Source organism: Podarcis vaucheri (assembly GCF_965113315.1).
Source record: "Podarcis vaucheri genome assembly, chromosome: 15".
NCBI classification, from domain to species: Eukaryota; Metazoa; Chordata; class Lepidosauria; order Squamata; family Lacertidae; genus Podarcis; species Podarcis vaucheri.
The window spans coordinates 38,598,556-38,622,857 of NC_138753.1; the positions used below are offsets into that span (position 1 = coordinate 38,598,556).

The following is a 24,302-nucleotide window of genomic DNA, read 5'->3' on the forward strand; positions in this document are numbered from 1 at the left end:
ACTGGGGGGGGGGAGGCAAACAAACCCAAAACCATTTCAAATGGTTGCCAATTGAGCATTTGAACAGAATTTTGGTACTGTTCTGTTGCTGAGGGCAGTGGCTCAGGTGAACTGTTTATGTGTGGCAGCCAAATAACTTTCCTCCAATTGGGAAAAACAGGAGCCAGGGAGGTGACAATTCCAGTGAAGACAGTGTCAGGCAGAGGGTTAAAGGTCACTACCACTGGATCTGTTGCTTTGTTTTCCTGAGAATCCATGTGATCTACTTGAAAATGTACAAAGCAAGAGTGCATACTCAGGATCACTAACCAGGGTAGGGCATAACTAATTTGCAAGAGGATCCTTGCTTCCTGGATCAGTTGCAGGTCCACCTCATTTCACATGCTTTGCAAGAATCCAGGCAAGCAGAGGGCACTAGGTGGTCCACCAGAATTTTGTTCTCACAGCCCTGATGTCGGGAACCTGTGACTCTTTAGATATTGCTAGATGGCAGGTCCCTTCATCACTGACCATTGACCATGCTGGCTGGGGATGAAGAGACTTGGAATTAACATCTGGATGTACACAGGTTTCCCCCCCCCCTCCTTGTACATAGAAAAAATCATTCATAAAGAAATCAATGGCTGGTAGTCATAATGGCTGTATGCAACTTCTAGGTTCAGAGGCAAGATATCATTTGGTATCAGATCCTAGAGAACAACAACAGTAGAGAGCTACTGCCTTCACAACCTGTTTCTGGGCTTCCTGGGAACATCTGGTTGGCCACTGCAGGAAACAGGATTCTGAAATAGCTGGACCTTTGATATGAGCCACAAGTATCTTATTATATTCTTATCATTTGGTGGATCCTGATTTAGCTATGGCTCACTCTTCTTCATCATCATTTAATGCTAGGGGTCCCAGGCATGGCTTTATTAGCATCTGTACAGGATGAACTGTGCCCTTTGGAGCTTCCTCCTGAGGAAAAGAGCACTTCTCAGAATGGTCCAATTCTACAACAAAGCACATTTTTAAGCTCATGGACCTTTGCCAGCACATACTTGGTTATTTCTCAAATATCTGCCTCTTTCAGAGTATTTTGTACTGCCTGAGAGAAAGAGACCATTAAGCTGAATTCTAATCGCTGCATATCACCCTCCCTATGCTTTGCTCATAATAAGCTTTTGTAAATAAGACCCAAAGAGATGAAAGGAAGAGCTCCTGATGATCAGCTCCCAATTTTGCCTCATTAAGTTCCTATAAGGGGAGGGGGGACCCTAAGTAGATTTTCATTGCTTTGCTAACAATGGTGAGCGATCATCCCAAATTCATTAAGGAGGGTGCTCTGTTGAGAGAACAATTTACAGGCACATTTGTTGAGTGGAGCTATTAAGGGAAGTTTAAGCTGTTCTTCAGCTGCTACCTAAATCATAGGGAATGACAGGAAAGAAGGCAAATCCATGAAACATTTAGATGTAAACACTGAAAACAGTTCCACAAAATTCACAATAATTAGATGGGAAGAAAAAGGAGAGAGAGAGAAATCTCTAGCCTTTTCTTTCTCCTGGTCCAGAGTAATCAGAGAGACAGGCCTGATAGAGGCATGCCTCTTTTCTCAGTGGGCATTAGCCCAGGGTAGCCAATGTGGTGGTTTTCAAATGTCATGGATTACATCTCTCACCATCTCTGCCCATTGGCAATCTGCAGCTGATGGAGTCCCATGATATCTAGAGGGCAACATGTTGGTTACATGGGGTGTTTTAAAATAGACTTCTTTCTTGTAGGCCTCTTGCATGTGTGTGTGATTGTTTAGACATTACAGTATAGGCTGCTCAAAAGCCCACAAGGTGGTTACCACATAAAATTCCCATCAACACCAACAATTAAAATGCATCAAATGGAGGGGGGAAATACCAGCAGTAGCAGTAGAGGGGAGGGAGAAGTAGATCAGAAAAATGGTTATCAAGAATACCAAGCCAACAGCAATCATCTCCAGCTCAAAGGCCGGTTTTCTTATCCTAATAAAAGACCTTCAGTGGTTGTTGTACTTTACCTGCATTAGAAGGAGAGAGCAGACTGTGTGGTCACTTCTGCATTGCCAGGAAAAACAAAAGAGGACAGTGTTTTGCATATGCTAATTTACATGTCTAGATGCAAGTTTAGAAGTATTTTTGAGGAGAACTCTTTCTGCATCTGTATTGAAATTGTGTGTTTTTAACACATATTTTTATTTTTCTATCACTTGTTGGGCTTCTCCACTTGTGAGGAGGAGCTGTTTATAACGAACTAACTAACGAACGAACGAACGAACGAACGAAATGCTATCATATAAATGGAAACATAATCTATCTCAGCATAGTGGGGGCCACAGTGGTGCCTGCTCAGGTTGGGCAATTTCAAGACTCCTGCTGTTCTTCCATCTTATGGTTCTTTATATTTAAAGCAGACTTTAAATGTAAAGCAGACTTGGGTCAGAGAGACCTTCAGACAGAAAGCTCCTTCAAACAGATGGTTGTCCTCTAACATCCCTTCAAATAGAGGACTATCCCATGAAAAGTAGGACATGGCCACCCCATGGCCACCATATTTCCATAGGCCAGTCAATGGAATGGAAAAGGCCCTGTCCCAGGTGCATAGGTGCCATCTCACACCGAAGATTGTGGGTACCAGCAACAAAGGGCTTCAGCTTTGCCCATTGACTTTGGGGGACCCAGCCCCCACAAATATATTATGGTGGGTGCTGAAGCATCAAATGGAGGGGGGAAATACCAGAGTTGGCTCCAGTGCCTGGGTGATAGACACCCACACCTCTGATGATGGCAGGACCCAGAACAAAGCCTCATTCAGTGACCTCAGCAGGCAACCAGATCCATGTGTTTTATATATAAACGGCCTCGGCCCAGTATACCTGAAGGAGCGTCTCCACCTCCATCGTTCTACCCGGACACTGAGGTCCAGCACCGAGGGCCTTCTGCCGGTTCCCTCACTGCGAGAAGCCAAGTTACAGGGAACCAGGCAGAGGGCCTTCTCGGTAGTGGCGCCCACCCTGTGGAACGCCCTCCCACCAGATGTCAAAGAGAACAACAACTACCAGACTTTTAGAAGACATCTGAAGGCAGCCCTGTTTAGGGAAGCTTTTAATGTTTGATGTATCACAGTATTTTAATATTCTTTTGGAAGCCGCCCAGAGTGGCTGGGGAAACCCAGCCAGATAGGCGGGGTATAAATAATAAATTATTATTATTATTATTATTATTATTATTATTATTATTATTATTATTATATACCCTGTGCAAAATCTCTATAAGGACAACATGGTTTCCTCCAGATGTTGTTGTCCCCTGGCTCTCATCATCAGCCCCAGGCAGCCTGGCCAATGATCAGGGAGCTGTAGTCCAAAAGCCTCTGTATGGCACCACGTTGGCTACCCCTCACATAATAAAGATGATAACCAGCACTTTCAATTATTGTGCTTGGAAACAAATAAAGAGTCAAACTGGAAGCTCAGGCACAGGAAATTTGCACAGCAGAGAATTAGCCTTTCTGGTCTCCAAAAGTCAAAAGGCTGCAGGCAGGAATCAAATGGATTAACCCCCCCCCCACACACACACACACACATACACATACACATACACATACACACACACATACACCCACCCACCCATGTTTCAGCTAGACTGTCGTGGGAAAGAAGCACTGGGGAGGGGAGGAACCATCTACCCTGAGCCCTTAGGGACCTCTGAAAATTTTAATCACCTGGTTTCAGTTGGAATAGGATAGTATGGTAAGCAGAATAACCTGACTTTTTAGTGCAAATAAATAACGATAATTGCAGAATTGCCATCTGCACACAGTGAAACATCTTCAGCTTGGGATACTCTCTCCAACACTTCTCATACCAGTCATTCGTATTCACTGACTCACTTCCTGCTATGACCCAGTAGAACCAACTTCAGGCATTTAACATTAGGAAGTGTCTCATTTGCCAGTTAGCTGTGATGTGACTTGTTCAAGCAATTTCATAGTACGCAGTATCAGCCACTGCCTGGCTTGTCTCTCAATTTCCATCTGAGATGAGGCAATGGTTTGTGATGAATCAGTGCTTGATCATAGCTATTTTTCACATTCAGGATGCTGAGTGATAACTGGTATCATGTAAATAATGTTCTGTACGAATCCATCCTAATACAACCATGGATACAGGATGGAACTATATAACACAGTGTTTATTGATGCAGATTAGTTTGTTAAGTCAAATTATTATCAGCCATTGGTACTGTAGTTAAACTGAACGCAAATCAAAATTCCCATACTTAAAAGGGGGAAACTAGACCTCTGTGAGTATTTCAGAGTGTGAAATACTGCTGTCTAAAACTCGTTTTATTTGTTATTATTTGCAGTGGTTCACATCTGTTGTCTTTTTTCTGCTCTGAGTTATCCCAGCCAACTCGGGATCACAGAGAAAATACAATGACATCGCTGCATCACCTAGCAAATGAGCTTTTGCTATGTGATCATCTCAATGAGGGCAAAAGAAGGTATTGCGCTCCCTCCTGTTGCAGTTAGTGTGAAGAAGGTAAGGAAGAGAAGGAGCGCGTTTGCAGCTCCATTGCAGACATTTTAATCTCCTTTTCTGCCTCACCTATGAACATTCATTGAAAAGTGGCTTATCAAAGGGTGTGAAAATATTTACAGAAATCATCTCTTTCCACTCAGGCCTCATATGGATTGGCTTTTGATTTTAGATAACTGGGATCCAAACAGGAGATTTAGACACTTTTTTGCACTAACCTCATGGAGTTTTCCGAGGTCTTTTCTCTTTGAACTTCTGACCTCCGTTCCATATCACAGGCTGCTTTTGAAATCCCCTTCAAAAAAGCAAAAGCAATTTGACATGCGATGTAGCATGGTGAAGCTGAGTGGTGTTCAAGGGGGGGAAACGGGGCCAGCCATCTCATAAGGCAGATTGAGGGGGCAGCCACAGGTTACAGATATTGAGGGAGGAAGTTGGAGGAAGGATGTTGGAGTGTGTGTGGCACATAGCCTGCCGTGCCCCATTTGAGTCCTTACACTTGACCACTGCCCTCAAGAACAGAGGAGGATACTGTCCCATTGTCAGCACTGAAATAAGAAGGATGTAGTTCAGTCATACAGACTCTGCTTTGCATGCAGAAGGTGCTGGGTTCAATCCCTAGCATCTCCAGGTAGGTCTTGGAACGTACCCTGCCTGAAACCCTGAAGAGTCAGTGCCAATCAATTTAGGGCATCTTGTCCTTCACTTCAGGCAGCAACACATCTCAGACCATCCCTGAGGAAGTAAACAAGTCTAAATCTCCCTTGGGCACACGGAAACAATTCTATGATTTCTTAGATGGTTTGAGTAGGTGGTTTTCTTAACAATTTCACATGATATTTACAGTATTGTTACCGAGTGGGTCTGGTGCCTTTTTACAAAGTTTAAAGAATTAAGCAAATGAACTCTAACTATGACTGTAAACAGATTTTTAAACTGCTGGCCCTGTGACTTGGAGCAGGTTTTGTTTTTAATACAATTATGCATACATAGAACTACTTGACAATAAGTACAATAGCACCATCTATGGCTTCTGAAGAAAAATGCACCAACAAAATAGGTTTCCCCTCCCTGCCCTAATCTCCCTAATCTCACCCTACATGGACCAATGAAGAAGAGAATGGCCTGTCTTACCCACTCATGTATACTTGTAATAGATTTATTCCCCTAGATTCAGGGGGCATTACTGCAAATATACAAAGAGCAGATAGAAAACTGTGCTGCACCAAAATAAGACCATTGGTCCATCTAGCTCAAGACTTGGAATTCATTCCTCCAAGAAGTAGTGATGGACACCAATTTGGATGGCTTTAAAAGATGATTGGACAAATTCATGGAAAATAAGGAGCTCAATGGCTGTTAGCCACAATGGCTATGTTCTACCTCCACTATCAGAGTAAATATGCCTCTGAATGTCTGTTGTTGGGAATCACAAGTGGGCAGAGTGCTGCTATGCTTCTGGGCTTCTCATAGATTGTCTGTATGATTGTCCACTGTGAGGACAGGATGCTGTACTAGATGGGCTATTGGCCAGATCAGGCAAGTTCTTCTTACTCTCTTGTCTACATCAGGAATGGGTTTCCAGTCGGCTTTATTCAGCCACTTCTGATAACAAACATATGGATGTTAGTCACTTAGGGAAGGGATCTTGTCCCTGACATTGAACTGATATTCAAAAGCTGTCCTGGGGCCAATTAACCAACTAATCACTGAACCACAATGAAGACTCCCAACAGCAGTAGCACCCATACTTTCCAACATGCCACAGAGGAAAAACAGGCTGCGCTTCTTTGGGGGTCATGCTCCCGCGTGAGTTATATGACTCACACAAGAGCACAGCTCCCAAAAATGCACGTCTTTGGGGGCTGCATTCTCATAGCAGCCAGGTGAGTTGTTTGAGAGCACAGCTTCCCCCCCCAAAAAAAAAAACCCAGCGTCTTTTGGGGGCCACACTCTCATGGGAGTCAAAACATGCCATCCCAAGTTCCAGTCAGAAGCTGGGATGGCTTCTGTAATTCCAGGATGTCCCACTCAGTGCTTTTTTTCTGGGGGGATGCAGGGGTATGTATATCCCTAAACATTTTGTGAATCTAATGGGAGATGATTCAGGTAGGTAGCCGTGTTGGTCTGACGCAGTTGAAATAAATTTTAAAAATTACAAATTGTCCAGTAGCACCTTAGAGACCAACTAAGTGTGTTCAGGGTATAAGCTTTTGTGCGCATGGTATCTGAAGAAGTTTGCATGCACATGAAAGCTTATACACAGAACAAACTTAGTTGGTCTCTAAGGTGCTACTGGACATTTTTTTAATTTTTAAAATTTATTTCTAATGGGAGAAGAAACTATAAAAATTAGTTTCTTCTCTAGCATAGTGAATCATCAGTTCCGTTGCTACCACCGATGGCTGCCTCATTTCCTGTCACAGTGTTTCCTGAGTTTCAGATGGAATGAGAGTACCCCTAAACATTTTTTTTAGGAAGGGGGGGAAAAGCACTGGTCCCATTCAAATACATTCTACATGGAGCTACCTTAGAAAAGTATTCAGAAACTTCAGCTGGCTCAAAGAGCTGCAGCCAGATTGCTGGTTATAGGGAGCATACAACTCCTTTATTAGAAAAAGCTGTATTGGGTGCTGGTCTGTTTACAGGCACAGTTCAAATAAATAATTTGTAGTAGTACAAACAATAAGAATGCCCCCCCCAGCAGCTATTTTGTGACTACCACCCATGGCACTGTCTCAGAATTCCAAATGTGCCCACTGGCTCAAAATATTTAGCAATTTCTAAGCAATATGGTCAATAAAAGCTGAAATGCACCACACTGAAAATATTCAAGACAAAACCATATTATTTAATGAAGTTGTTTTCAACATGGAGCAATACACCGAGATATTGAGTTACATTCAAAGTGTGTGTGTGAGAGAGAGATCAGTAATATCAACTAACTCTTCTGTATGCTACAGAAGCACCTCAACAGCACCTAAAAAAATGCAGCAAAAATACACCAGTGTCAAATGAGTCCTCCTTCGCTCCATCTCCAGAAGGAAAACCATCAAACACATCTTCATAAAACAGATGCTCATTAACAACAGTGAAAAGAGCTACATACAGGCAGATGTTGTCCAAAAAAAGACTTGATGAGTCCTCCCAGCATTGAATATGAACAGTAACTCTCTTTATCCCAGAACCTGCAAATTTGCAACTAGGAAAAATAAGCAAGCATGGTGAAGACTGTCTGTCTACATGATGCCCCATTTCTAAGCAAAGATAAGCAGATTTTCTTTTCATTTATTGTTTTGTTTCTACACTGCATTCTACTTTCAGAGCTATACCACAGTAGTAAGGTATATGATTTGCATGCAGAAGGTCCCTGGTTTTACTCCCTTGCAGTTCTAGGGCTCGGAAAGACTCCTATTTGAAAACCTAGATAACTGTTGACAGTCAGTATTTAATACTGTGCCAATAGACATGTTTGACTTGGTATAATGCAACTTCCTATATGCCTAATTGTCATATGATTAAGATACTTTCTCAGATTGATTCCAGAAATGTAGCTCACACTGTTTGCTGCCATTTTCATCACCCCCCCCAATTCATCTGCATTTTCTCCCTCTATGTTACTGATGCTTGTTTCATTTGTGGCAATGCTTTATCAATTCTGATGCAATATGTACAACTGCATCAAGAGGTTTCGTGCATCTGAGAGAGAAGGGGTACTCTTGGGCACCAATAAAACCCCACAGAAAGTTATTTTTGATGCAACTGATCATGCAATCACATCAATGATGCTTTTTTTAAAAAAGTGTTTGATCCATTTCTAGAGGAGAAGGGGAGGGGTAGTTTTTGTAGCAAGAAAAACTACAGGAGTCTTGTGGCACCTTGAAAACTAACATTTGTTACAGCATGAGACTAGAGTACTTGTTATCAGATTAATGGAATGTTATCTTAAGTTAGCAGATATTTAGATGCATATGGTTGGATGGAGGGACTGTTAGCACGGAGGTCAGCGGGAAATGAAATGGAAGAAATACAGACTGCAGTAATTCCATTAACACTTAAATGTAAAAATAATTACAGTGACCACTCACAAAATAGTGTTGATAACACAAATGGTGTAGCACTGGTAAGCTATTTCACACCTGTAATGAGATCTAAAAATAATATATTTTTTTTAAATGTCTTGTTTCATCCCACAAATGATAAAACTGAACTTCCTGAGGAGCAAAAGAATGGAAGGGAATGACAGCTGCAGCAAATGCCCAGGAATCACTCTGTACAAAATTCAGAAATTAAAAACAGGACAATGAAGGTTCCTGATGCATGAATTCCATTTCAAAAATAAGACCAGGTAATCTGGAACTCCAAAACCTAGGAAGAAATGGCAGGTGGACAGGGTTTCAGAAGCATCCCTATAGCCTAGGATAAATGCCTCGTGTTGCTGCTTCAGACCTGTAAAGAGAATACTTCTCCTTGCCTTGATAGAGTTGCAAGCTTTTGGTTTAGTCACTGCTAGATGTCCATTTCACACAAACTTGAAATGCTACAATTGGCATAGGAAGCTGCCTTAAACCACTCAGAATATCCGTCTTCCTGGCCCAGTATTGACCTGCAGCAGCTTTCTGGTGGTGGTCTTTCCCATCACCTGCTTACCTGAACCTTTTAATTCAAGGATAGGAAGCCTAAGCACTTCAGATGACAGTAGACTCCAATTCCCATCAGCCCCAACCAGCATAACCAATGGAGCTGTAGTTCAGCAAGTTCTGAAAGCCTACAGCAGGTTTGGAGAACTTTAGACCCTCCAGAACTGCAACTCCCATCAGGCCAGCAAGCATGGCCAATTGCCAAGGATTATTGAAGGTGAAGACCAGCAACACCTGGAGGACCAAAGATTCCTAACACTGGGCTATAGTCCCCTCACCTTGCACTAAACCAGGCATCCCCAACCTGCAGCCCTCCAGATGTTTTGGCCTACAACTCCCATGATCCCTAGCTAACAGGACCAGTGGTCAGGGATGATGGGAAGTGTAGTCCAAAACTTCTGGAGGGCCAAAGGTTGGGGATGCCTGCACTAAGCTATGCCTCCTCCCCATGAAGCCATGTTTAACTCCATAACACACAAACACTAAACTTCTGCTGCTGGTACAGTGGTGCCCCGCAAGACGAATGCCTCGCAATATGGAAAACTCGCTAGACAAAAGAGTTTTCCGTCTTGGAGGTGCTTCGCAAAACGAATTTCCCATGGGCTTGCTTCGCAAGACGACAATGTCTTGCGAGTTCCTGCTGGTTCCCCCCCCCTTTTTCTAAGCCGCTAAGCCGTTTATCAGCTGATCCGATCAGCAGATTAGCCGCTAAAAGCCGCTAATAGTGCTAATCCGCTAATCCGTCAATGGGCTTGCTTCGCAAGACGAACAAACCGCTAGACGAAGAGAATCACAGAACGGATTCTTTTCGTCTTGCGAGGCACCACTGTATCTGCAGATCAATCTCTGTTAAAGGGGCAGAGGAATGTCAGGCCATTTATGTCCAAGCCAGTTAGCACTCCAATGGCTCTGTGATTTTATTTTGGATTGTATAGAGCACCTGGGTTTTAAATGCCATCACAATGGAATGTGAAGGGAGGCAGCATGTAATCTATCAACATCAGTGAAAATGGAAGGTGCAAGCAATATCTTTATCCAATGAATTCATGGGACATGGCTCTCTCTTGGATAAAACTGTACTCTGGCTATATAGAGAACTGCTCATAACTGTCCTCTCTAACCCAGAACGCAGGACATCAGAGTCTCTCTGTATTGCTAAGTGCAGATTTGTTAGGGAACCGTGTTAATACGTTATTAATTTCCAAAGTGTCCAGCACAGTTTAGATCAATATCATTTCAAAACACCTTTTTCAGCTGAGGGCCAAAGTCTCTTCTGGGCAGCCTTTGAGGGACCACATGCCAAGGTTGGGCAAGGCCAGAGTAAAAGGTGGGCAGAGCAACAAATGCAAATTTTACCCCTGTACAGCAAGCTCTTTGTAGCCATGATCCAGTAAAGCCAGAGGCATTATCAGAGTTCAATGGCATATCCCAGCCAGGCAAAAATACTCAGGAAGAGTTCAAAGCAGGGTCAGTGATGAGCATAGTCGGGGGAGAATCCTAAGGATGGTTAGAGATGACTGGAGGACTATATTTGACCTGAGGTTCCATCCCCATGCTCTACAAGAGCTGACTCAAATGAAAAAGAGCAGAACCAAGACAAATCTACTGTTTCTTTAAAAAAGAAAAATGCTTACAGCTTTTAAAGATGAAATACACCACCCTTGTTTCAACGTTGCTTCTAAATTAAAAACTAAATGCAATTTAGCCACTGTTTCCACAGCTGATGCTGCCAAATTGACTAATACTGTAGGAAGACCTGAAAACAAACCACAAGCATAGAATTAATTATCTTTTTTTGAAAAATGTATATCCCATGTTCTTTTCCTTTCTGATGTTTAGTGTTGTTTTTTCTTAACCTATATTTGTTTTTAGCACCGACTAGAGAGCAAGAACTCAAAGGGAAACCCAGCTTAAGGCTAGATACATTTACCTTAAAGCAAGTTTCTTGGAACGCAGTAGGGCATACCTTGGAGTAGGCATGCATGGAATTGTATTTTAATATTGTATATACCTATTGTATTTTTATATTGTATTGTATATTTTATACATTACATAGCTCTTTTCAGATCTATCGTACAGTAAAAAGGGGTGTCTGCAATTAGCCATGCCCTTCTGCTTTACACAGAACTCCTGGGAAGCAATTCTTCATTGGTCAGATGGCAGCTAGAATATTGAATCATACCAACTAACATCTGCTCAGAGGAGACTCACTGAAATTAATGGTCAAAGTTAGCCATATCTATTAATTTCAGCTACCCAATTCCACTGCTAGAAGCCGGTGCAAGTACTCTAGCTAGCGCAACAGGGCTTTTATCCCTCTCTTCCCTCCCCAAAATCTGCTCTGGAGGGTTGGAAGAAGCCCAGAACATAATGCAGGTAGAGGAGAAGGGATGATGTTCTGTCAGACCAACAGAAATGCTTGTGCTGATGGTATCAGCTCTTTAGCCCTATGGTTAATAATAATAATAATAATAATAATAATAATAATAATAATAATAATAATAATTTATTTATACCCCTCCCATCTGGCTGGGCCTCCCCAGCCACTCTGGGCGGCTTCCAACAAAAGATTAAAAATACATCAAAACATCAGTCATTAAAAACTTCCCTAAACAGGGCTGCCTTCAGATGTCTTCTAAACATCAGATAGTTGTTTATTTCTTTGACATCGGATGGGAGGACATTCCACAGGGTGAGTGCCACTACCGAGAAGGCCCCCTGCCTGGTTCCCTGTAACTTCACTTCTCGCAGTGAGGAACTGCCAGAAGGGCCTTGGCACTGGACCTCAGTGTCCGAGTTGAACGATGGGAGTGGAGACGCTCCTTCAGGTATACTGGGCTGAGGCCTTTTAGGGCTTTAAATGTCAGCACCATCACTTTGAATTGTGCTTGGAAATGTACTGGGAGCCAATGTAGGTCTTTCAAGACTGGTGTTACATGGTCTCGGCAGCCACTCCCAGTCACCAGTCTAGCTGCCGCATTCTGGATTAGTTGTAGTTTCTGGGTTACCTTCAAAGGTAGCCTCACATAGCAGCAGTCCAAGTGGGAGATAACTAGAGTATGCACCACTCTGGCGAGACAGTCCGCAGGCAGATAGGGTCTCAGTCTGCATTCCAGATGGAGCTGGTAGACAGCTGCCCTGGACACAGAATTGACCTGCGCCTCCATGGAATTACTCTCACAGTGTCCCATTCTGGGTGCTACGTTTTCAGAAGGGTGTTGACAAGCTGGAGCATGTCCAGAGGAGGGCCTCCAGATGTTGAGGGACCAATGGAAACCAAGTCCTGAGAGGAATGATTGAAAGAGCTAGGTGTGTTCAGTCTGGAGAAGAGAAAATTGAGAGGATTCAAGATAGTGGTCCTCAAACATCTAAAGGATGGTCATGCAGAGATGAAGTGTGTGCTACTGTTTCCCGGGGTGGCATACATTGCACAGAGGGAGCCTTTGCCACTTGCTTCAAGGGCACACACATGCTGCCCTGGCAGCCCTGTACGGCTTTGTGTGGCTGGGGTTAGATTATCCAGTCCCAGTGGAGGAGAGGGGTGGCAACGCTGCTGCTGCTTCTTCCCCCCGTCCCCGGGTCAGGTGTGACCTGGGAGTGGAGCTGCAGCCAGCTGACAGAAGCTGCTTCTGTAGATCCCTCTTGCTCTGGAGCCAGGCGCCAAAGGCCTGGCCCGCGCATGGTTCCCTCACTGCAGCTCTGGCCTCAACAAGGGAGCCAGTGTGGTGTAGTGGTTAAGAGCGGTGGACTCGTGATCTGGTGAACCGGGTTCACTTCCCTGCTCCTCCACATGCAGCTGCTTGTGGGCCAGTCACACTTCTCTCTGAAGTCTCTCAGCCTCACTCACAGAGTGCTTGTTGTGGGGGAGGAAGGAAAAAGAGAATGTTAGCTGCTTTGAGACTCCTTAGGGTAGTGATACAGTGGGATATCAAATCCAAACTCTTCTTCTTCTATTGTGGGGGAACCTCCTTGTGCTGGAGGTCATGTCCCCCCAAACCACCTCCCAATGTGACTCCACTGTGATCAAGAAGAAGATGGATCCACCTTGTTCTCTTTAGTACTAGGGGATATGACTAGAACCAATCAATGGAATTTGCAAGGAAATATATTTTCGTTAAACATTTAGAGAAGCTTTCTAATGACAAGAGTCGCACAACAGTGAAAGAGACTCCCTTGGATATTTAAGCAGGGGTTGTAAGGGATGTTGCATCTGTATTGCAGTTCCTACACTGAGCAGTGCATTAGACTTTTTAACCTCTGAGGTCCCTTAGAATCATAGAATTGTAGAGTTGGAAAGGATGCTGAGGATTATATAGTCTAACCCCTTGCTATGCAGGAATCTCAACTAGATCATACAAGACAGATGGCCATCCAACCTCTGCTCATAAACCTCCAAGGAGGAGAGTCCACCACCTCTTGTGAAAGTCTGTTCCATGGTCGAACAGCTCTTACCATCAGAAAGTTCTTCCTGATGTTTAGTCAGAATCTCATTTTTTGTAGCTTGAATCCATTGGTTCAGGTGCTAGCTTCTGGAGCAGGAGAAAACAAGCTTCTTCCATCCTCCACGTGACAGCCCTTTAGATATTTGAAGATGGCTATCATCTCTCCTCTCAGGCTGCACTTTACCAAGCTAAAAATACCCAACCAACATACCCCTCAGCTCTATAATTATATATTGACATAGTCCTGAGTTTGCTGTGACATTTATGCTGCCCATCTTCCTTTAAACTCCACTCATAAACAATAAAACAAAAAACAAGCCAAACTAAACCAACGGTCTTTGCGAAACCTACAGAAATCAAGATCTGTTGTAAAACATAATGCAGGAACTTCTCCTTGCTAAATAGGGGATGCAATCAGAACATTGTTAAACTTTCACCCTCACCTCTTGCTCTGGAAGTCAGCAATCTTGCTAATCAGAGGGAATTAAATCAGAGGAGAATCGCTAACAAGCCTTCAAACTGACAAGAGAATGCAAAGCTTCTGCCTGGAATGTGTGTTTTTTTTAACTTTGGGGCCATGCTCTTGAAAATCCACCAAATGTTTGAGCCTCAGGTCTAATTGGACCTGGTGGAGGAGATCAGCCTTGGTTCAAGTAGACTGGTTGGCAGGGACCATGTCTACCTTCACTAAAAAGTTTTTTTTAAAAAAATTGGAAGCTCATCAACAAGCAAACTTATGGAGCAGACAAATAGCTATACCAAGGCTGATAAGGTGATGGTGATGATGATGATGGTTGCAGTGTGTTCACTGATGCAGGAGGCCTTCAAAGTCACCTGCTCACTGGTCCTGGTGTTGCCAAAACCTGGACAGGAGTAAGATTTTACTTCCTCACTTCACACAGATATGTTCCATATTGCTGTGACTTGTATATATTCATTTTAAATGTGTGGGTTTAAAAAAAAAACCATATATAAAGTATCATTTAATTAATGTATGCACTGATACAAGATGTTGCTAACTTGGTCAAATGTTCTCAAAAGATTCAACAAATTGATGGACGTGGGTCTCTCAGCAGCTGCTGACCATGTGTCTCAACAGAACTTCCAATTGCAAAGGGCTAACAGACTGAGGTTGAATCCTGACAAAACAGAAGTACTGCTTTGGGAGGACAGGGGACAGGTAGGTATGTGAGTCCCCCTGGTCCTGAATGGGGTAACTGTGCCCCTGAAGGACCAGATGCACAGCCTGGGAGTAATTTTGGGCACACAGCTGTCCATGGAAGCGCAGGTCAATTCTGTGTCCAGGGCAGCTGTCTACCAACTCCACCTGGTACGCAGGCTGAGAGCCTACCTGCCCATACTGTCTCACCAGAGTGGTACATGCTCTAGTTATATTCCACTGCTGCATTGCTTCCATTGATTGCTGCAATGTGCTTTATGTGGGGCTACCTTTGAAGGTGACCCAGAAACTACAACTAATCCAGAATACGGCAGCTAGACTGGTGACTGGGAGAGTCTGCTGAGACCATATAACACCAGTCTTGAAAGACCTCCATTGGCTCCCTGTACATTTCCGAGCACAATTCAAAGTGATGGTGCTGACCTTTAAAGCCCTAAACAGCCTCGGCCCAGTATACCTGAAGGAGTGTCTCCACCCACATCGTTCAGCCAGGACACTGAGGTCCAGCGCTGAGGGCCTTCTGGTGGTTCCCTCACTGCAACAAGCGAAGTCACAGGGAACCAGGCAAAGGGCCTTCTTGGTAGTGGCGCTCACCCTGTGGAACGCCCTCCCATCAGATGTCAAAGAAATAAACAACTATCTGATGTTTAGAAGACATCTGAAGGCAGCCCTGTTTAGGGAAGTTTTTAATGACTGATGTTTTAATGTATTTTTAATCTTTTGTTGGAAGCTGCCCAGAGTGGCTGGGGAGGCCCAGCCAGATGGGAGGGGTATAAATAATAAAGTTGTTGTCATCGTCATCATCACTTTGGCTAGCAGAAGTTGGGGGCATTCAGCAGGGAAAATCTATTACCATCATGCCATTCTGGTGAGCTTCCAGAGGCACATAGGTACCCATTGTTTGAATTTTAAAGAAGCTGGTTCTTGAATTTTGCCCTCAGGTTACTGAAACAACATCCTTAGTGTTCCAGGTTGTGACTCTGCAGAGATATTGGTAGAACTTAACAAGGGAACAAGTCATATAAATAACAGGAAACCAAGACGCTACTCAGCTCCCTGTGAAGAAAATGCAGGTAGTTTTCTCCATGGGGAGCTGACCAGGGTCCTGAACTCCTATTACCATCTTACCATGTCCACTTGTCAAGGCTTAGCAGTTTCTGTGTGAGATCCCAGTCTGGAATAGGAAGCAAGGTTCTTCTAACATTGTTGTATAAAAACCAAACTCTGACTTATCATTCCTGGACTTGGTATAAACTTAAAATATTGTCTCTCTTCCCAGGATCATTTCTCACACAGATTTCTCCATCCCTAAAAAATTAATTCCTCCCCCAAATGCATTTTCCCTTCAATTAATTGTTCATTCCACCAACGTTCATTCCTCTTCCAGACGCATATTTCCTTCCAAGGGAAAACCCAAATCAAAGAAAGGCACACAAAGACAACAATGCCATCTTAATATTTTCTTCTTCTTCTTCCCCCTACAGCATGCTTCTTTATTTAAAATGAGAGGATACGTTATAAGGGAATCAAAAATTGTCAGGGGGTGGCATCATCTGGGAGAGGTTTCAAACAAAAATAAAGGATTTATACAATTAGCTAGAATTAAACGAAGCTGCATAAACAAGCCTAGCAAAAAGAGGCTCCGAGAGGGAGGGGGGAAAGGAGCTTTGTAGTGTCTGGTGCTATTTTCTCTTTTGATGTTTGTTTTTTCTGCATCATGCCAACAATTTATGCCGTCTCGGGGGTGCTTTGCTAAGGCTATTTTGCAGCAAAAAAATAAATAAAGCATGCTTTAAATATTTTTAGTGGCAGTTTTAACAAAAGCAGGAATAATGGGGGGTTTTATTTGTAAGGAATTATTATTCCATGAGCATAATAAGGCCTATGTGATGCTCAACTGCTCCAGTGCATTTGTGAAACTGCAGCAAGATTTGGAATTAGGGAGCCAAGGAGAGAACTGGTCAAAGATGCAGCAGTGAAATGGCAGCAAATTTAGGATTGGCACATGCATGAACTTCATCCTTTTCTGACTCATCTCAGTCTTGCAAAATGCATTCCTTGTGACATTTGGCCTAAGCATGCTATTTTTGTAGATGTGGGGATTTAGCGTCATGATTCCAGAGATATTGTGCAGGAAGTGTGCTTCATCAGCCAGTAATACAGGCCTAGTTTCAAGCAATTGGAAGGAAATGTTACAATAGTGCTATCTCTTTCCCATGCTGCCTTAAACAGTGATCTTTAGTATATTTTGCATTTATTTATTTATTTATTTATTTATTTGTATTTGTAATGTTCTAGTTGATGTTTTCAGAAGCTTGTAAACCACTTAAGAGATTTTCTTTCAGGCGGATGTAAAATGCTATAGATATTATTTACCGTATTTTTTGCTCTATACGACTCACTTTTTCTCTCCTAAAAAGTAAGGGGAAATGTGTGTGCGCCTTATGGAGCGAATGCAGGCTGCGCAGCTATCCCAGAAGTCAGAACAGCAAGAGGGATTGCTGCTTTCACCGCGCAGCGATCCCTCTTGCTGTTCTGGCTTCTGAGATTCAGAATATTTTTTTTCTTGTTTTCCTCCTCCAAAAACTAGGTGCGTCTTGTGGTCTGGTGCGTCTTATAGAGCGAAAAATACGGTAAATAAGCAAATACGTTCATAAGTTAATTGTTTTAGCCAAAGGCCATGCCGAGCTTGTAGCAAAAGTATTAATAAAATAATACAGAACATTCATCCATAACATAAACTGACATCCATAATGTGAGGGAGAGAAGATACCAGAGACACCAACAAGCTTAACTCTAGCTGGAGTTCAGATTAAGCCTCCAAATCATCAAAACAACTTACAGAGATTTTATCTAATTCCTTTCTCCTGATTTTTTTCTCTCCAGCTGGTGCGTGGAGGGCTACTCTGTGTGTTATGAAGCTATTACTGGCACACAAAAGAAACCGAGCCATTTCTGCTGAGTTGTACCTGCTTGCTTGTGTGAACAAAGGCTTCAGAAAGCAATTCTGTGAGCTGCCCTGAGATATTATGATGAGGGGCGGTATATAAATTAAATAAATAAATAAATAAACTCTTGGGTTTCTATATAAGCTAACAGGCTAACAGATAATAAGTGATGTCTTCCACCTGAAGTTGGCCACAAATACAAATTCTGTCTCTAACAGCCATTCAAGACTGCAGTGGGCATCACTTGGAAACTCAACTCAGTAAAGGCATTTCTTAAGGAAGCTGTTGAATTTAGTCAAATAACTAAATCTAAAATACTCTGTTCTCAGGAATGGCTACCAAGGAGGAAACTGGGTGTTTCTGATTAGTTGCAGGTCCCTCCTGGATTCTATCCCGGAGAGTCAAGGCCTTAGTTGACACTTATTCAATGTCAATGAAGAGCTCAGTTTTGGAAAATAATAATAATAATAATAATAATAATAATAATAATAATAATAATAGTCTAAAACGTATTGACAAGCTTCTTTTCAGAGTTGGTTACCACCTAATTTCATATAGCACAGTGCAAGAAAAGCTCAAATGTAACAATTCTTTCAATATGCTTTAACTGAGTCCACCCAACAGTCCACCCTTGTCTTAATTGTGGGCCACCTGAATTTTGAATGAAGAAGAGCTGCTCATATTCTTGGCCATAGAGAGTGTACCTGCTGGGAGATGGAGGGAAATATGAAGAATGAAGGTGGAAGAAAATCAGATTCACCCTGCAGGGACAAAAGAGAGAAAGAGAAACAGGCTGACACTTGCATTTATTCACAGCTGTATGCACCCTAAAATGCTACACAAGATACTCACACATTTCCCACTACAACATTCAATCACAGCTGTAGCTTTGAAACCCATAAAACGATTCTCCAATAAAACCAACCAGGTGAAATATGCATTAGAACTCAAAATACTCCGTACTCAAATGATTTTTAAAAAAAGAAAAGAAAAAGAAACCCCATTCCTGTTAAACTACAAACATGAAAAACTAGCTCAGATAAGGTCTTGGAAACATTGTGCTCCAACATGGGCTTTTTCACATATCAATCTTAAATCAGTCTAGGCTGAAATCAGCCTAGAATATGAATGTAAGGCCTCTGTTAGCTTGAATGGGCATTCTGTGCCTCGCATGCATTCCTCCTTTTCATTGATATTCACATGAACATTAAACAGCCCAGGAGTGGTTCAAAGGTGCTTATTAGCATCACATGGAAAAACAAACTTAGGTTTTTATGTATCTCTAGGGAAAAGGAGCTTCAATTGGAAGGTCAGGTACTTAGAACAAGCCTCAATGCCTACTTGCACTTCACCTGGGGGAGCACTGCCCCTGTGATCAAGATAGCTTGCTATGAAAGATCTTGCTGCCTGGGGATGTGCTCTGCTGCAATGAGTGAATAAGCGCTTTCCCAGAGAGAGCATATCAACTGGAACAGGGCTGGTGCTCAGCAGCCCTTTCTGATATTCTGAACCACTATGATTTTGTACTGAATTGTATTGGTTTTGTTTCCTGTCCTATTTAGATACTCTTCTTCTTCTTCTTCTTTGGTGATCACTCATAGCCGAGTAAGATTGTCTTCCATAAACACGATTTTAACAGTGAGTCCGTAAGTGACTGTGGAGGCCAATTCTGGATCCACACGTCTTTCCACAGTGGGAGCATTGGTTTCCGGGAGGGAGTTGATCACAGTGTGGATTTGCCAAGCGTGCCTTCCTCTTAGCACATTTCTCCCTTGCATCCTGAGTTCTAGTGTCTTCAAAGCCCATGACACCTTTGGTAAAGGGTGTTCTCCAATTGGAGCACTCACAGGCAAGTGTTGCCCCATTGTTGATGTTTATACTACATTTTTAAAAATTTGCCTTGCGACAGTCTTTAAGCCTCTTTTGTTGACCACCAGCATTATGCTTTCCATTTTTAAGTTTGGAACAGAGTAGTTGCTTTGGAAGACAATCATCAGGCATCTGATTGCAATGCTCACTAATTTTAATGATATTGCATTTTTTTTTGTGGGCCACTTTGAGTTCAATAGAGAGCCAGTGTGGTGTAGTGGTTAAGAGCGGTGGACTCGTAATCTGGTGAACCGGGTTCGCATCCCCGCTCCTCCACATGCAGCTGCTGGGTGACCTTGGACCAGTCACACTTCTTTGAAGTCTCTCAGCCCCACTCACCTCACAGAGTACTTGTTGTGGGGGAGGAAGGGAAAGGAGAATGTTAGTCGCTTTGAGACTCCTTTGGGTAGTGATATAGCGGGATATCAAATCCAAACTCTTCTCCTCTTCTTCTTCTTCTTCTTCAATATCATTGTTTGAAAAGCAGGATATAAATATTAAACCAAATCAAAAAAGTTATTTAACTGGAATGAAGCAACTTGTAAAAAATGTGATGTAGCGAAAGAGAAAAGACAGAGGTGGGGAACCTTTTGCAATCCTAGGGCCACATGCCCGCCCCTTAATAACCTTTTTCTTTGGGGGTGGTCCATGTGGGCGTGTCCCACAAAAATCACTAAAGACATACAGCATAAAACAATAAAACAGCAGTAGCAGAGCAGGTCAAACAAGAAAATCCCTTTAATGCCAGGGCAAGTTCATAGTTCACTGCATCTTTCCAACAATCCTGTGAGGCAATCTAGGTGATCAGTTGAGCTGGCCCAATCTATGCTGTTAATTTTATATTATTCTCAGTTTCTCGTGTTTCCAATCTTAAATTTAGTTATCCACATTTCCTCATCAGTTTGTGATTTAATAAAAAAAAAGTTCTCATATAATATTGGGGCCAATGGTCCAGAAGGTGGTTTCTGCACATGCTGGTGTAGGGAAGTCAGGAGCAGATGAGACATGTCCGCCTGGGAAGGTAGCCCATCTAGGAGAAGGAAAAGTCTTATCCTAAACCTCTGCTGCCTAGCAGGATATGTTCAGGAGAAGAAAGGGCTAAAGAGTATATCCTACACAAATCCAGAGTGGAGTTCTTCAGGCAGTTGAATGGTGCCTTGTACGCATCCTTCCAGCAACTCCTGCAGCCAAGCTGTTGCCCAACATATTGCTCTGCTTTCCTTTGGACCACATCAGTGAGGCTGAGAAGGGGTTTTTGCTGCCTGGGCAGCCCAGGACTTCCACACACAGCACCCAGGCTTGTGCCCCAAGGAGGACACTTCAGTGCTGTTCACCCAGATGTTCGCCTTAACTCCCGAAGGTGCACTCCATCGTCTCTTGAGACAGACAGAAGCAAACTGTAGCATATGCATTTTTCTACACGTTACTCGTTTGGAATACGATGTGGAAAAATTCAAAGAAGTAGAATTTTTTAAGCATGCCCGTTTCTGTTTTGGAAGGTGTGAATGAGATATTTCAAATATTTAACTTGATCAAATTCCCCCCCTCTCTAGCCTAGGGCCCAGTCAGCCCTGTCCTCCAGTCTCCCAACTGGCAAATACCCTCCAGCAATTGGGGCCGTCACTCCTGCTTTTTTTTTGGGGGGGGGAGTGCTAGAACCACACTCCAACATATTTCTGCCCTACTTCACCACTATACTTAATGTGTGGTTTTGGCCCCAAATTGAATGCTGGGATCAGACGGAAGAACAAGATATTTCTCCTGCACGATCTCACTGGTTTGACGGTTTCCTGTTTCTTGCCATTACTTGGGGACTCTATTTATAAAGGTCCTCTGTCACCAATTACAAGGGTTCCAAAGAATGAGAAAATATTTCTCCCCAAACCAGACAGTACCGGCCTGCTAAAAGCCTGACAACAAGCCTCAGTGGTGTCATTCAAGCTGAGTGGCAGCTGAACATTGAAGGCACAGTAAATTGGAAACCACTTAGAAGTAATTGGAATATTTTAATTTCATAGCTGGGCAGAAAAGAAATTACATTCTTCTGTGAAAAGATATTTTTAAAAAACAAAACCAAAAAACTAGCCCTCTGAAATATACTCTGGAATGTTTGCACTGAGGCAGCAAAAAACAAAGTTTAGTTTGTTGTAAAAGAGCAGGGAAGAACTTTATTTTGGGAATTAAAATGGCAGATCCCTGACATATCCAGTGGGCACTGACTGGAGAATAGCACAAGGGCAGGGGAAGGCATTGTTTAAAGTGAGACCCATCAGACCATGGGTGTTGGCCCTGCCTGGGAGCTTCCTGACATTTCTGGATGCTGATGCTAGGGCAGTTCAGCAGAATAATAGCCAGATCAATGAACTGCTCCACAGCAGCTGCAGAAAAAGAAGAAACAAGGGTGCAAATACCAGAAGGCAAAGGCAGCAACTGATATGAGTTGTGTTCAAGCAGGTGTAAGTAAAACATGTCAACCAGGCTATTATTGGATTCTTCCTGCGGAACACCCTCCCATCAGACGTCAAAAAGATAAAAACTGCACAATTTTACCAAGACATCTGAAGAAAAGGGAAGCTTTTAATGTTTGATGTTTCAATCAATGCCTGAGGCATTATTGAGTTTAACACTGACCCAGTGCAGTCACAGTGCACTTGTGAAGTCCACATACCCAAGGTTCTTGTACCAACGAGGAAGTATTCCTTCCAATCCTTTGCTGTGGGGCCACAGGAGGAGCCTGTAAATGGGCCCAGAAGTGGGGAGGACCCAATCCCTCCTGCCTTAGGAAACAACCTTGCCCAGACTAATTATGCTTATTTGGCTGTTTGCAGATGCTCTGTGTTGCTATATTTGAATTAATATCACGGAAATGCTTTCTTACGTCTTCTTTAAGGGTGTGCTGGCAATTCCACCTTAAAAAGAGAAAAGGACTTTTCGTAGCTAAGAAGTACCTTGAAGCAGGGGCAAACGAAGGCGCCGTGACACCTGGGGCGGGACATCGCCATGTAGGGTGCCCGTGCAGTGTCACTATGTACGACGCATGTGCCGTATGACGCCGCACATGTGCTGTACATAGCTGTTTGCCAGCGCTGGCACTCCAGCGCCATACGGACAGTGCTGGGATCCTCTGCTCGTGGCTATAGCTGTGAATGGAGGATCTTCCGCAGTTGTAGCGGTGACAGAGGGATCCCACCACTGTCCATATGGCACTCGAGCGGTGCCGGTGGCAAACCACTATGTACAGCGCATGTGTGCTGGCGTTACGTACAGTGCATGCATGAGTCGCTGCACATCCGCTGTACATACCAGTTTGCCGCCGGCGCCGGGATCCTCTGCTCACGGCTGCAGCTACAAACGGAGGATTCTCCACATGAGGCTGCGGCGGCGCGATGGCTGCTTGCGCCATTGCGCCAGGACGCCAGGGCAAGCACCCCGCAGGGTGCCGCCTTGTCACCCTCCCAGATGTGGAACCCAGGGCGAGCCACCCCCCACCCGCCCCATTGCGATGCCACTGCCTTGAAGTGTGTTGAGTGAACAAATAGTTAATGGGGAGATGTTAAAGCACAAGGGCTGTGCACCAGATTTGGCTGAGTCCAGAGTCAAATCATGGCTATTCAGAGAGATGCAGGCATTGGCAGCGGCAGAGCAAGCTGATCAGGTGCCTGGGGCGGTGCGCCTGCCCTGTGCCCAGGGGCGGGGCCTGCTGCCCCTGGGGGTGGGGCCAGCCGGGGCATGACGCTCTGTGGGGCCTCCAAGGAGTCTGCCTGCCTCCTCCCACTCAGCCGCCCTACAGCTGGGAGGGAGGCAGTGGGTGGACCGTTTGGGCAGCACAGATCCTGTGCACTCCCAAGCCACTGCATCTCTCCCAGGAGAAATGCGTGGCTCAGGTGCACTGCAGGCCCCGCGGTGAGTGCCGCCCAGCATTTTGTCACCCCCCTCAGTGGTGACAACCAGGGTGACCAGCCCCCACCCCCCTTCCTCCACCCCTGGGCATTGGTCAAGTCAGGCTGAGATTGCTATGAGTCCTTGTGAGCCAGGTTAGATGGCTCAGAGTGATACAAGGATGTTGGGGCGAGGCATCAGGCAGAAAGGAGATGTGGGCATCAGTTAGGAAAACCTGCATAAAGGCTGAGACCCACCTGACCATGGGCTGCATCTCCCCAGAAGAAGGCAGGCACCCGATACCACCAGACTCTCTTTCCTCAACAGCTGTTGAGTAGGGGCATCAATCCTGTTGGGGGCTCACTCACAAGCAGCTTCCTCATAGAGTTATCCCTTGTAAATGAGCACCCTGCAGAAGTGAACTGCTCTTCTCTCACTTGGCATGGGGGGGGGGATGCAGTGACTCCTCACCCCACCAGACCATGTGTTTAATTTTAAGTTTTTAAATATAAAGACTAGGGCAGGTTGGTCTATCAGCGGGGGCAGACTAGAGCCACAGGGGAGAGGGCAGGGCAGGAGGGCTGTGTGTAGCCCTAATAAACCCTCTGCAAGCAAATTAGGATGGATCCAGGCTGACTGCTCTTTTTCACAGAACCTCCCTGCAAACAAATCAGAATGAATGCTGGGTGTAGGCCAATATGTAAATTCTAATGATGATGATGATGATGATGACTAGCATAACAGCTTTTGCCCTACTTATGGGCTGCTGGAAGCATATGAATGTCCACTAAG

At 44.0% G+C, this 24,302-nt stretch overlaps 1 pseudogene across 1 annotated transcript in view; it reads right to left on the bottom strand.

The window, feature by feature from the left end:
- The window catches only part of LOC309519339 (glyoxylate/hydroxypyruvate reductase B-like), a 102,881-nt pseudogene extending 79,847 nt beyond the window's left edge, over positions 1-23,034 (bottom strand). Inside the window, exons 1-2 of the transcript XR_014224627.1 lie at positions 22,935-23,034; positions 21,941-22,009 (exon numbers count right to left, since the gene is read on the bottom strand). The product of XR_014224627.1 is annotated as a glyoxylate/hydroxypyruvate reductase B-like (transcript). The remainder of the gene's footprint in view (positions 1-21,940; positions 22,010-22,934) is intronic.
- Between the last annotated feature and the right edge of the window lie 1,268 nt (positions 23,035-24,302).